We start from the raw sequence: 15,291 nt of genomic DNA, 5'->3' as shown, positions 1-15,291 counted from the left end.
ATAACTCATTCAGCTGAAAAAACACCCAGCAATAAATAAATACTTTAATGCCAGATCAGTTCAGCACTTTGAACCACTACTCGGTCCTGTAAAAAGTTATTGAAAGGGTAAGGTGCTACAAATGGTAACACTTCACCAATTTTTTTGTAAAAGACCACATTGCTTGAAACCACAGTATAAGTATCCTCCAACACAGCTGCAGAGACGGAAAGGATATTCTCTGAAATTGTTCATCCCAACTGCTGGGATTGCTGTGGCACCAAGACTATATACTCAACAGCTAGGAATGTGTCCTCCTTTTGCGTACTGTGCTTCTACTGCCATCACCTCATGGGTGAGGAAGAACTAGATAGATGAAGACTACTTAGGGAATGCAAAATAGATAGATCAACAGGATCAGGGGGTCATTGGCACAAAAGGTCCAGGAGGATCTTGAAAGAGAAGATAGCTACAAGGAAATGTCTGAAGACACAGAAGTGGAAAGGACAGAGGCAAGGTGGAACGATATGGACGGTGTGAAAAGAACAAAAGAAAACAGCAACTGTGGCAAAAATGGGAACAGAGTGAACGGGATGGAGAAGTGACATGGTGGAGGTAGCATGGCCAAGGAGCAAATAAAGACAGGAACTGGAGAGGGGAGATATGGGCAAAAACAAAAAGCAAAAGACCTATGCAGGAGGGTCTCTCCAATCATGACAGGACAACCCCTACACATCACAGAACTGAACTCGTACTTCCTGAATCTAAACATTCCCTGACAGCATAGGCACACTTCCCCTTTCCAGTGCCTGGTCCCTACAGGTGTAAACAACTTTCTGCATTCAGTTACTTCCCCAGCTCACATGGCAGATGACCACACTGTGATCAAAAGAACTCAGTCCTGATGATAATCCATGTTGAGAGAGAATCACTATGATTTTGCACGTGCAATTTCTTTTTCTTCATTTTTTCTAACTGCATTAAAAGCTACATTAAAATGATATTTAAGAAGTCATGAAGTCCAAAACTAGAAAATGTCCTTGTGAGTATAAATTCAGCCTGGTTATGTGCATCTAAACATTTTTTTAACAGTGTAATTGGCTGCCATATAGGCATATATTAGACAGGTAGGTAGATAGATAATCTACTACAGTACTCCGTTTCTTTCTGAAAACAAAGTTACCAATCTTTAAGAAGTCACACAACTTAGCTGGAGCCCCATTTTAAGGAAAGTTATAAAAATAATAACTCCTGGATCTATCATTAATCAAGTCCTGCCTTTTTTTCTTTCATCCCTTTCCTTGCAGGATAAAATGCAAAGTTTGTCTTTTCTTTTTAGCACATGACAAGCACTGAACTTACAAAGCTAGGCAAAGGAAAGCCTTGAGAGTTAACTTAGTTGTTTGCTTCTTTTCTTTTTTTCTGAATATTGACTGGTATGATTTTGGCTATAACTGGGAACTCTTTGTGTATGCTGTATTATTAAAAGGAGTATATCAAAACAGTTTTTCTCTAAATTACTGTAACAATTTAAGTAATTCATGCAAAATTACAATAAAAGAAATAAAGATGCAAAGATGAGAAAAACAGTTTTCTTCCTATCTCCAACCTCCCTCATCTGAATGAAAAGATAGTCACACCCTTGACATATTCTCCCTTACAGAGCACACATACGTGACCACAAGTAGTGAGACATAGACTGAGTGGTCAGAGCAGGGTAATAAAAGACAAGACTCCTAGATTCTTGACTGCCTTGAATTTAACCATGTGCTATAGTGATGATGTGAGGTCTCATTAATGTTTAATACAAAGATGACAATTTTGACTCCTTATTTTTATAATGTACAAAAATAAGTACTTTAAAAAAATCATTCTGGAATAAAAATCAAAGTGTTCCAGTCTAAAAATTTTGAAACAGAATGTTCTGGTATTTTTAGAACGGAACATTTCAATTTCTCATTGACATGTTCCCACAGAAAGTTTTAATTATAACAAACCAGCACTTTCTGATGGAAAAATATGCTGTCAGAAAACTACTGACCAGGCGTGTTTCAGATCTGCTGCTGAGGAGCTCTGCAGAGCTACCTGTTTCTTCTCTTGCTGGAATCACCCCGGAGTGCTCTACCCTGTGCACCGCAGTGCTACACGAGCTCTTTTCTCCTTGGCCAGAAGGTGGCAGATTTTTTGCCACAGGGTTTTGATGATCTCCAAATTAGGGGTTTGTGATTGCCAGGAAGGTTTAGCAGCCTTAACATTCAGCGTTTCTTCTGGGTTAGCAACGCTGCAGACAAAAACACCACGTCTGTGCAATCTGTTTTAAATATTAAGCTCTATCAATAGAGCATTAAAAGTTTGCCAGTTACTTATTATGAGCAAGGTGTATAAATAATGCTCTAAGTGTAGTTTCATGAACATAAAAAACAATAGCTAGTCCTGCACCAGAAAAATTGCATTCTTACTGGTACAGCTAATCGGATCTAGGAGTCTGGCGTATGAAAATACGTCCGAATTAAACTTCTGTTCATGATACTGCTGAGATCCAGAGCCACCTGATGGCTGTTCTGCAGCTGTCTGGATTTAATGTGCTCTCTCTCTTGTTCATTGCATCTGTGACAATAAGACAAAATACTTATTTTAACTGACATACAAAAAATTCCTCGGCTTTATTATGGACAGCCTGCTGGATTTTTGCTATAATTTAGACATGACCTTTTAATCACATTCGGCCATTCCAATCATTCTCTAACGCCGTGTTCACACAGTGTAACTAACCGTGGGAGAGAGATGTGCAGGCACCTGATAACAGTAAATGGGGAGAATTAATGATGAACTCTGGCGTTTGATAAGATGTAAGAACCCATTTCTTTCCTTGTTTTCTCAGGTCTCTCAGCCAACAAGATAATTGCTCCCAATTTAGGAATACCAGCTCTGAGAATAAAATGGGTCTAAGTGGCCACAAAATTAGAAATGACAACACTGCACGGCCATTGTTGTACAGACAGAGCTGTACCAAATCTGATGTACAAATTCCTCAAATATTCCTAAAAAAACAACGGGGATTGATATTTTCAGTTCACACAACTCCTAATTCTGCTGTGTTTACAAGACTATATTAGTATAATTCAGTTTCCACAGTTTTAATTAAGCTTTAAGTGAAGTTCATTTGGTAAAATGTAATTAATAACACAATGTTTCTACTGAGTTCTAAAATAAGAGGAAGGCTGCTTTAAGGAGGAAAGAGTGAAGGTTTTCCTAATTGGGTAAGGCATCCTACTACAATAGATACTAGTATTACTGCTGTTCCTGAACTGGTTTCAATCTGCTGTTCAGTGAAAACCCAAACACAAGCTCTGAAGGAGTAACTCCTGTCAGTATGGAGTAACAGGGATTATAAACTTGATAGCGATACTTTTCTCTTCTGCCATGAATACTGATAGTGCTGATCTGCAAGTTGAAGATCAGGCATTAAAATACTAGTTTCATACAGCAAACTATTCACCTTGCTGTTTCAGTTCAAAGTGAGTCACAGGGAATCAGAATTCCCCACAGAATCCGGAGTCATGCCAAAGAAATATATTTGTTTTAAAACTGAAGAGCCTGAACCCAAAATATCTTTTATGAGAAGTCACTATACAAATTCAGTGCATGACTCTCCATCTTCCACTGGACGTACTTATTACAGGAGCCCTAACAGACCTCTTGGCTTGAAAAGAAAAAAATAATTGTGTGAGCAAAAAACAAGGGAGTGAACAAACAAAAGTGATTAAGGCATGGAAAGAATGAGGATGTACCTTTTATCTAGGGAGGACATATTTTTAACTGAAACTTAGATTACTATAAAAAACTCAGTTGGGGTAGACAAGAATGGAGGATTATTGATTTCAAGGGGGGAACATAATGCTCATCAACAGAACAGGGGGATCTATAGCATCTTTAAAGAAAGACTTTGACCTACATGCCCAAAACAGTATAGTTCAATACCTTGAAAAATCCACCAGACACATGTAAAGAAATTTGAACAATAAGGAACATTGTCTTATTTCTTATTCTAACCCTTAAGCATGTCAGCAGAAGTTAATTCCTTGCCATTCAATCCAACAGAAAAAAAGATTAATGCCATAAAACATCACAGAGAAGTAAATCTATTAATAGCTGAATTCTCTTCATTCATATGTTGCCCAGAGAAGCTGTGGATGCCCCCTCCCTGGAAGTGTTTAAGGCCAGGTTGGATGAGGCTTTGAGCAACCTGGCCTAGTGGAAAGGTGTCCCTGCCTGTGGCAGGGGGGTTAGAAGTGGATGATCTTTAAGGTCACTTCCAACCCAAACCATTCTATGATTCTATGATTCTATGTGCCAGCTGTTCTACTAGCTGTATATTAACTAAGAGAGCAGTAACGCTCACAAAATTAATAAAAATCAAGGGATATAACGGGACATGCCTCAACTTCCCAGCAATCAATGAAGTATTGGCAATATTCTTTGTTTAAAAAAAAAACCCCACAGTTCCAGAAGGTATCTAGAATTCAGACTGATCACTTAAGCAGTCTTGTGACTACTAAACTAAAACTATTTGTTTGAGCATACACACCTGGTTTTAAATTGTGCTGAGAAGCCTGTGCTCCCATTAACTTTAGATGGCATTGCAGGTACTCAGCATTTCTAAAAATCAGGCCTTAGAGCACTCAGCCAAAGCCTATGGTGTAGAAAATTGATACTACTTGGAAGAGGCTGAGATGGACATTGAGCTGTGCAACACCTCCTTGGAAGCAGAAAAAGGTTATTATGGGCAGCATTAACCCTCAAAATAGCTCTTATATTTTGAGATCCTTTGGGAACTGGTGCTCAAGGGACCCATACATATCTTAACAGGATGTCATCAACCACTGACTGCATTGGGGCCTACAGTAAATAAAAATGGTTCTGAAGACCACAGAAAAACTGTCTGCAGCTAATGAGTCTGACAAAATTAGTCTGAATCACAAAATAAGCCTGACTAGTAAAAATACACTTACACATCCAGTTCCTCATAACATACCTTTGAAATGGCAACTGATGTATTCACGATCAATATATCTGGCCCAGTGCCATTCATGACTGGGAAATGGCATGTATGAGCTAAGCGCTACAATCTCAAAGAGTAACAATTTCACAGCGAGAGACTGTAATGCTAAAAAAATTCTGAACCACTAATATACTTGTATTGATTTACAGCCTGAACTGCTGATTCTCAATCAAGCTAACAGGCCACTATAGGAGAAATTCACTCTGAATCAATCTTCAAATAGACTCCAGGAGTAACAGTCAAACACCATCTGATAAATATTGATAAAGTGCAAAACAAGAAATTGTGAGGAAGGGCTGTTCTATCCAAGCACACTCAATAATACAGCAATAAGCTGGTTAAGCAATATCAATATACTACTACCAACATTGCTGAGACAGTGTTATCACTTGCCTCTAAAGGTTGTTTCACTCTCTTTAAGCCCCACTATGCAAGCATGGCAGGTGTGCTGGGTTTGCTCCGCAGGGCAGGTGGGTTTGGTTGTCTCAGAAAGAGCCAAAAGGAGAGAGGGAGCAGGTGAAGGATAGTAAAAAGCTGCAATATGTAACATGCTAGACAGATGTAGAAACAGCAGCAGCAGCTTTTGGATGAGTGTTTTGCAGATAGTTCTGCAATGATCACGAAGAGTCTTTAATCTACAAAGCTCACCCCACGAAAGAGATTCCACAGAAGGCACGTCTAACGTCAGTTCTGTAGTCAGTATTCTTGAGTATCTAATATTTACTTTTCTGTTATTTATTATACATTTTCACTCAAAAGACAACTACTTAGATAAAGGAAGATGAAAGATCATTGATAAAAGGTTGATAACAGATCAATTTATCATAACAATCTTACCACAAAACCCCATAATTTCACTTGCATTATGAAAGGTTTCACAGCACTGCACAGCTGAATGTAAAAACTGACACATTTTAATACACAGATTTCAGCAGCTGAAGATTATGCTGAATTTTTTTAGCACCACTTTTTCTTCTTGCTTATCTGCCCACTGAGTTTTTTCACAGCTGTCTCTACCCAGGGGAAAAATATTAATGCCAAAGTAGTATCAAAAAGCAGCTATCTTGAAGCAGCAGTGTTTTCTAAATTATAAAGCCACTCTTCTCCCTCCTTTCTTTGCAGTATTTCCTCCTGAAAGCATGGGAGTGCGCTTGCTGGCTCATCACTGTTGCTACCCTAAACAACTGAGATAGCTTTGTTCTTCTGCACCAGCAGTTCTGCTCATGAACACTGAAACTGAATTTCCTTTTTTAGACAGCAAGGATGCAGACTTTCTTCCTCTTCTCCCTCCCTCTGCCTCCCCTCCCCCTCCTACAGTCTTTGCTGTGCCCTCATCTTACCTTCAGCAGCAGGAGAAATCCATGCTGCAGTTTTTTTCCTCATTAGCAGCTCTATGGCAACAGCAGCTCTGAGGCAGCAGTCCTTTCCAGTTCTCACTTTTCTCTCTTTCCTTCTGCATAAAGATACACAGTTTGCTCAGTAAATTAGCAAAGACAATTCTAATGTGTTGTGAATTAACAAACACAATTCCAGTGTGATTTCAGAAAAAGAATGTGCTCCTGGGGGTACAAAGCTGTATTCCCAGAAGAGCCAAATGTTAGTAATGCAAATGAGTAATAGCAAAGGAAATCAGAGAACTCCTTTTCTGTAATATACTGTAAAATCATCTTTATGATACTCAGCTTTCTTGAACAGAAAGGTGAAAAAAAGAAAACTCTCAGCTTGATACACAAAATACCACATCCAAATGAAGTGCTGAAACTCTAAGTGTCTTGGCATTGTTTGACTGAGTCTTTATTCATTATTAACACATAAATGAAATCAGTGGTTTGTTTGTTAAATTCCTGCTGAAATGAAAGGCATAACGTCATACAACATCTTGTAGTCTCGTAACCAATGGCAAAGTCTATATCAGAATATATTTAGAAATGGTAACGCAAGCTACAGAGGACAAAAGAGCAAGCAAGGGAAAAATACCAGTAACTGGGTGGTTACCAAATACTATAGTATCTGCCTGCTTAGAAATTAGGATTTTCCTGGCTTTGCTGCTTTTAATCAGAAGAACGAGCTACAAATAAATGTTGACTGTGATAGTAAATAAACAACTCCTTAAGACTCGGAAACAATTCTTACCAGAAACTCTCAAAGTGCCTAACACAAGACAAAACTACTTTGAATAGAGGTCCATATATTTTCTTTATTTATTTATTGCAAAAAATCGGCAGTAAATTATAATCTAATCACATGTATGAAATAAATGAATCAATATATTTCTGTAATCCAGCATGATCTCTCATTTCTGCCTCCTGCTGTGTAAAGAATGAAGGTTTCCGGCCACTGCCAATTGCTGTGACATGATGTGTTAAACTGCATGCCCTGGATTAGCACAAGCAATGCCACAGTTACTCCTGTCCGAAATAATGTGATCACCTGCATCCTGTCTGTGCTTGCGTCAGTGGATGTCCATGCCTGCTCGCATCAGTGGACTCCGGGAAAATGGTGGCAGCTGTTCCTGGGTGCAACCTGAGAGGACAAGAATGAATTCCTTACTATCCTGCACCTTATATGTTCATTTTTGTCTCATTTGGTGGTATTCAATTAGCATACAAAATAATATATAATAGCATTCTGGGATGGGTTAAAGCACAAACAATTGGGACTAAGGACTGGCCTACAGAGGCTTCATAACACTAAAAAGAAACCACAAACAACAGAGCAGAACAGTTACAAAACAGTTTCTTAGCAGCCTACTTGGCAGCTTCAGGTTCACAGGCACACATTTCAGACCCAGTCATGACAACAGCACGCATCTGTAATACTGTTAAAGAGAAAGCCTTGCAATATTTACATTTTCCATTCAAAAAATCTCAGAAGGATTAACAAAACAAATAAAATTATTAAACAAGTCGCAATGTTTATCTTGATTAATTTTTTGAACTTTTACCCAGGTAGAACCTCAGCTTCCCACCCAGAACTGACTGCTTTGTAGGCTGAAGCACAGCACATAGAGCAATCAGTCCCTGCCTTAAACAGTTTACAGTCTAAGAGATCCTTCAAAGACAGGAGATTATAATTTCTGGTTTACAGGCAGGTGAAACAAGGGCACAAATATGAAACTACTCATCCGTAATTTCATATTAAGCCAGTATCAGTGACAGAAGCATGACTCAGGGAATCTCAGCTATAGTTACCTGCAGAAATGAACAGACTCGATTTTCTTACAAAAAGTAAAGCTCCATAGAAAACTTTCAATTTGTAGAAATTAAGATTTACCTTGAGGCAACACTTCTGACTACATAGCTCATTTTATTAATGACAAAGTATTTATCCTTATTGTTAACATTTACATGTTGTAACAAGCTCTATAAACTGCAAAATACTGTTTTGGACGTTAAAATGCTTGGCTAGAGAAGGAGGAAGAGACTTCAGTTAACACGCAAGGCTGGATACGGACAGAAAGAGCTTCTGTTAAGGAACAATGAAGTAATTTCTATGATATCTTACTCTTGCTGTTCAGGGATGTACACATTTTAAATACTGTGACAATAAAGGCCTGCAAGACACTCACACCAAGGCTTTCTTTGCCATGCTGTAACAGTTGATAAAACCTAGCCATTTTGTTGTCACTAGTCTGAGATGGGCCCTCATAACTCATAGCACTGTACACAAACTCTGAAAAGCACAGAGTGATTGTTCTGGTGTCTAAACATGCAATTTGGATGGGGAAGGACAGTCATGTGACGTGGTCTCATCAGTCAGGACACAGAGCATCTATCAAGGTAAGCATATCTACAACATACTTTCAATTACTATTTTTTTACCACGAACTCTGGTCCTGTGAATATACCCCTGTAAAATCAAAGAACTGCTTGGCTTTTTTGGTGTTTTCTTCTTGGCTTAGTTCATGTGCATTAGTTCCTCCTCCAAAGAACATAATATTCAACTTTTTCATCAATGAGGAAAGGTACTCAAAACAAAATACAGAGTATAAGTCTGCCTGCAGTGGCTATTCCAAAAATTAAACAACTGAAATCAGCTCAGCAATTAAAAACCTCAAGCATCATCAGTGGATTCCAAATTGAATAACCATGAGAATAAATAACTTACATAGATGGTTAACCAACATCAGAAGGTAAAATGTTTTCTTCAAAAGAATGCGTAGGCTCATAGGCTTTCTCTTAGAATTGGAAAAACGCTCTTTTCAGACGGTCTCACAGAAATATATGGCACGCAGTGTTTCATGGTAGTGCAGAAGTCTCCCAATTGACTTAAAAAATAAATGTAACCACAGTACTCTGTCAGGATGTTATCAGCAGCTGCCACCTGCTTAAACTCTCTGTCTTTCTTTACTTTTGTAATAGAAAGAACAAACTCTACCCTGAAAGTACGCATGCAACTTCTATCAAAGATTTCTAAGCCTCCTAACGTTACCTATCTCCCCATCTTTCGAGCATTTGCCCACACGTAACCTCTGAGGCAAATACTATCGCCTGCTACTTTACAGAGGAGAAAACTGAAGTGCAGAAAGAGCTCTCATCCCAATAAAAGTCAATGGCAAGTCTCTAATAAATATCATCTGTTCAACTTTAGTGCTAAAATTACATGTCTGTGGTCATATTGAGAGTCTTTAACACAACAGAAAACAGAGCTAAGCTGACTCCATGTCCTGGGCCTGACTACAAGCCTTAAAAACTGCACGAAAGAATCTAATCACTCAATCAAGGAGAACATTCAAGACCCAAAACTATAACTATCGAGTTTTATAGCATGCAGAGTGAACTAAGAAAATCATAGAAAGAAAAGTATATTTCTGTTTCAAGTCTTTGGGTTGGGATTTTATTGTGCCAACATTCTTCTTACTACCAGAATAGTTACTAAAATTACAAGACCACCATAAGCAATCCCATATGATAGTTTTCTTACTTTATACTCATTTAAAGAATTAACAGTAATTTACATAGTTCCTCTAAGAAAGAAAATACTCATTTTCTAAAATTAACACTATTTTTTTTATTAGAATCCCAATGTAATGCTAACTGAAGTAAATGGGAAATTTTTCCCGGGTTCAAAAGCCACTGGATGAAACTGTATGTAACTATTACAAAAATAAGAAGTATTTAACTTCCCTTAGTTCTTTAGATTTTTGACCCTCTGAGACAGGGCTGAGAATCCCAGGTTCCTCTGAGGCCCCAGAACATTTCTGCTACTTCCTTTCAGCAGCAGGTTACAAGAACTTTCCTACTGTATAAAAGAGAAAACATCTTCCTTAAAAATTCATAGAGAACTTCATTATTCCAGAATAAGAAATATGTAACAGATAACTTCAGACCTCTGAAGGCACTAAGGTCACTACAAGTCTGAATTTAAGCTGCAAACTCTGAGAGATGAATTAATGGATTAATAACCTGAAATATAGAATTCACACAACTTTGCTGTTTCTCTAAAAAACAACAAGTAAATTAGTCTTAAACAGTTTAACAAATGAATATCACCAAGAAAAAAAAAAATCTTACTAGGAATGAGAGAACTTAAGCTAAGAAGCAAAACTGAAGCAGGAACACTCCTTGGAGAGCCATGCTCGAAGCAATTAGGGAGCACAAGCCACAAACCACCATGCATACATTTCAGACAACTGAGTCAGCTGGTCAGCAAAAGGTCCTATCCACCCCACATCCTCTGTGCAAGACTGAATATCTTGAATAGACTGAGCATGTGGGACAACTAAATTAACTAAAGCAGCTTAAATCCCACTGGCTTTCTACAGTGCTTGGCTCCTAAATCATTTAAGCATTTTTGAAAATGTTCCTTATTGGCTTAGCACACAACTATTCAGTGAGACAAAACTTCTACGGGGAGAGAAAATTCTGTGTCTGGATGTGCTTTTAATTGACTCCACGAGGACGTCATTGCGATTTCACAACAGAAGTCTGATTACAGTTACAGAGAGTAGAAATATCTGTCAAAGCATAACGAAGTTGTAAAATAACTTTAAAAAAGGATGACAAAGCAAGCCTAGAGGCTGAATGTACTAAAGTCGTAATAACATGGATTTCAAATTGCACTGAGATACTAAAGAATGCAAAGCAAGCTTTCCCAGTGCATTAAAAACACTGCATCTTATAAATCCTTATTATTCAGTTTGTTTAGATTATAATTTCAGCAGAATGGCAAAAAAAGCATAAATTAGCATTAATGAAACCCTGTGACTATATCTAAATAACAAGCATGGGACTCCTGGAATTTGGACTTTCTCTCTCCCCTGGAGATTTTCCAGAATCTTTCCTATCCACTCCTATGTCTGAGGAAGCAAGCTTTTGTTTAGGCAGGATCCTCTGGGAATGATGAATTGGAAAACATTACTTCTTGCTAACAACACCCTAACAAATCATCTTGATACTTCATGTGACCTACTGTGAATAAACTGTCTGTTTACAATTACTTTCTTTGCCCTGCTAGTTGTGGCAATCAAATAATACATAGCACATACTCGAGCATCAGACTTGCAAATGCAGGAGAGGAACTCGGATCTTCCAGGTTTCCTGTGAAGTACATGACAGTTTCATGGTAAATTCAAATCATGGTACGAGGTTTCTAAAAGGAGATTTCTGAGATTTCCTAATGCAAACTGTGACATGGCCTTTGCCAGAACATTGATGAGCAGGGATTGCTCAACCAGAGCTCAGTTTCACGAGGTGTCAGCTCCTACTGCTTTCTTTAGATACATCATTCTTTACTTCAATCTGCGTGAATAATGACTGGAAACCCAGCTGCTAAACCAGCTAGTCCATCTGTTACCCCCTGTTAATAAATGTATAATTATGTTCACTCTCACTAAAGAGCTCATGATTCACCAGGATTGTATTTTGGGGAGACATCTACTGAAGTATAAAGTGTGCACATATCAGTGTGGCCTTGGATCATATCTTTAGTAGCACAGACATACTATTTAGTATCTTTTTGGTATCTCTTCTGCCTGATGATAACATAAACACTGTCCTTGAGGAGCAAGTTTTCCACTGAGACTGCTCTAGAAAGCTTAATAAGACTTATAGTCAAGGGGCTATAACAAATCCCACTGTCGATCCAAGACCTTTCGATACCTCTCACTGAGATGCTTTATGTTCAGAACACAAAGAAACCCAGGCAGAGGATGGCTACCCCCAGTGTAAAAATACACCAATTGGATAGGAGATCACAAACGAAATAGCTCTTTGCCCTGCTATAACCAGAGATATTCCTCAAACTCAATATTCAGGTACACAGGTTTTAGAGTGTACAAAATGTCAAAGACTTTGCCTCCAGTGCAGTTAGGGGCATTGCTAGGACAGTCCTGGATTTCTGCTATATTGTTTCACAAAAAGACAGGACTGATTCAGTGTTTCCAACTCTTTGCTTATCCCAAGTTAATGAAACAAAATTTCTTTTCTCTTTTCATTTGGTGAAACAAGTCAAGGATTTTCACTGGAGGAAACACTGGATTCCTTTCCTGATATCCCTTGATGTGGAACATCCACATGAATTTATTTAACATGGGAACTGATGATTTGTTTCATAAAACATAATTTCATAATTCCAGTCATACAACACTTAAGGCAAACAGAAAGCATCTGACGAGAGGCCACCTGACTGGGGACTGATTAAATAGCCACGGATTAAAATAACGATGAACCAGAGCAAATAACGCAGACAACTAATCAGATCTGTCATACTCTGCCAAACTCTGCCACGACCACATGACAGGAGATACCAATACGCCCACAGACTTTTCTTTATATTCAAGCATCAAGTAAATCACAGATGTACAAAATCCTCAGAGATGTGGAAGTTTCAAGTTCCTCTATAAAGGCCAGTGATCAGGCGCTCTGGGGGCAGGTAGCACTGCTTGGCTCCATAGCTGCCCAACATCTGCAGAAAGAAACCTTGGCATCTGACAGACAGACTCCCAGATTATGTTATCACAGACAGTAAATAACAAAATCAATTTTTCAGATTGTCCCTGATTGAAGTTAATAGTAAAAAAACATTTTCTGAGGGTTTTTATTTTTTGGAACAGGATGAAGTTTGGTCAAGTGGAGTAAACCAGGAATTGCAGCACGTCAGAATGATGGGAACAGTTCCTCCTATAACTACCCTTAAAGAAAGCTAGGAAAGCCTTGTTAGTTAAAAACTACTTTTGTCGAAACCGAACTTTGAAAGTGGTTTGAACACACAGGTAATCTCAAATTACACTAATTTCTTTACAGGAAAAGATAAACTAGATATCTGTTTCTGAGCTGACAAATGCTTTTTAAAAAGACATTTCAAGCCTGTGGAAAATGATGGCTTACCTTCCTGAAATTCCCACGTATGGAAATCTTTTCCACTCAGCTTTGCAAAGATATTAAGACCTAATTGCAATACTTAAATAGCAAGTACATACAGTCTACAGCTTTCTTAATAAATGTTCAATATCCTTAATAAAAACAAACATCCAATAGTATTATTTCTTCCATTTAGACCCAAAGTAATTTTTAATGGGAAATCTAACCGTGCCAGCCCGAACCTGTGTTCGTGTTCTTTCTTCAGCCCATCCTGTTTTGTTTACAACCAGAGGTTTATGGGGCCACACAAACTGCTGTCATTCATTTAAAAAGGCCCCGTTACTGTTGCGGGGCTGTCTGAACTGCAACTACAAGCAGCATTCTCAAGATTTTCGACCCAGCATGGGTGGACAAAACTTGAGAGCATTAGGGTGGGTCAACAGAGGAGCTGCATTTATATAATTTAGCTGGGATATTGATAAGTGTTGCATTATTTCTACAGACAACATTGCCCAGCAGATGCTACCGTAGGAAGAGCTAATGCATATTTAGACTCTCAGAGATTCCCTTTACGGATACTCTAGATGGTTCTAGACAAATTACAATATTCTAGACAAGTAAAGGGTTGAGGTTTTCAAGCACTGCCTCCATTTGTTCATATATAATCACTATGGAAACAAGTTTGAGAAGTGACACACATAAACCCATTAAAGTTGGCACAAATTATTGCTTACAATTTATATTATTTGCCCACATATTGATGAAGGGATTATTGTAAAACCTGAGAAGAGCATTAAAATGATCGATTTTTTTTTTTCTACAACAGTACGAATGCAATGGGTGTGATCACTGATCATTTCGTTGAATCGGTTTACAGTGACATTTTCCTCACTGCTTTACTTCGGATCGCACTAACCTTTACATCAGCCTCGACAGATTTTTTTCGCGGACATCGCTGCGCTGTGAACTGCAGCGCATCACAGCACCGTGTTCCCAGCAGCGCGCTGAGGAACATCCTGCCCAACGCCTGCAAACACTCTCCAAATACGCCTTCAGCCCCTTTAGAAACCATCCACCTTTAGCACCCCGTGACGAATTCGCGTGATTCAGCCCGCTGCTGCCTCAGACCCGGCCGGCCCCGGGACCGCCGGGCCCGGCCGGTCCGTCACAGACCCGCCGCTCCGTCACAGACCCGCCGCGCTTGTGCTGGCCGGGGCCGAGGGGGGTCGGGGCAGAAGGGGGGCCGGGGCCGAGCGAGCAGCACCACGCGGACCCCGGAAGCGAGGCCACCCCCAGCCCCCTCAGGCGCCATCATCTTTCCCGCTCACCCACCCCGGACCTAGCCCCTTCCTGCCCTTCACCAGGTGAGGAGGGAGAATTCAGGGCGCTTTGCCCTGCAGGGAGCCATTTCTGTGTGTGGGGAGGAGGATGCGAGCCCCGCGGCCCAGGAGCCCGGGCCCGGCCGCCTGCCCCGCCCGAGGAAAACGCTTTCTTCCCCAACTCCAGACACCGGGGCTTTAAATATAACCGACATGGCGGCGGGAACGCAGCCATGACAGGGAGCCGCTCTGCCCGCCCCAGACGCATGGCCCGCTCGGTGCCCCTCGCAGCCCGGCCGCTGCCCCCGCGCCCCGCCAGGCCCAGGCCCCTTCCTGCCGCGCTCCCCCTCCCCCGCGCTGCAGCAGGGGCTGGAGCGGGAAACCCCGTGCCCAGGAGCGAGGAGAGGGGAGGGGGGGGGGGGGGGCGACAGAGCGAGAGGAAGGAGCGAGGCACAGTCACGCCAACAATGGTGCAATATCCTTCCGCGCTCTGAGGAAAAAAGTAGTTCCATATTCCCCTGACCGAGTGGCCCCGAATGGCTCAGAAAACCCCTCCAGGGTATCCCAAAGAGTGGAGCGAGGGGAGGCTCTTGGGAAGGGGGCTCAATCCGGGGGGATTCGTGCTTTTTTC

At 40.2% G+C, this 15,291-nt stretch overlaps 1 long non-coding RNA gene across 1 annotated transcript; it reads right to left on the bottom strand.

The window, feature by feature from the left end:
- Positions 1-6,387: 6,387 nt before the first annotated feature.
- On the bottom strand, positions 6,388-14,929 carry LOC137666240 (uncharacterized). Its single transcript, XR_011048619.1, has 3 exons — positions 14,258-14,929; positions 7,472-7,564; positions 6,388-6,494 (listed from the first exon to the last, which is right to left on the bottom strand). It is a non-coding gene; the product is annotated as an uncharacterized lncRNA (long non-coding RNA).
- Between the last annotated feature and the right edge of the window lie 362 nt (positions 14,930-15,291).

The sequence above is a fragment of the Nyctibius grandis genome, chromosome 8, assembly GCF_013368605.1.
Source record: "Nyctibius grandis isolate bNycGra1 chromosome 8, bNycGra1.pri, whole genome shotgun sequence".
Classification (NCBI taxonomy): domain Eukaryota; kingdom Metazoa; phylum Chordata; class Aves; order Nyctibiiformes; family Nyctibiidae; genus Nyctibius; species Nyctibius grandis.
The sequence above is the reverse complement of the archived record's forward strand: the minus strand, read 5'-3'. Positions and strand labels throughout refer to the sequence as shown.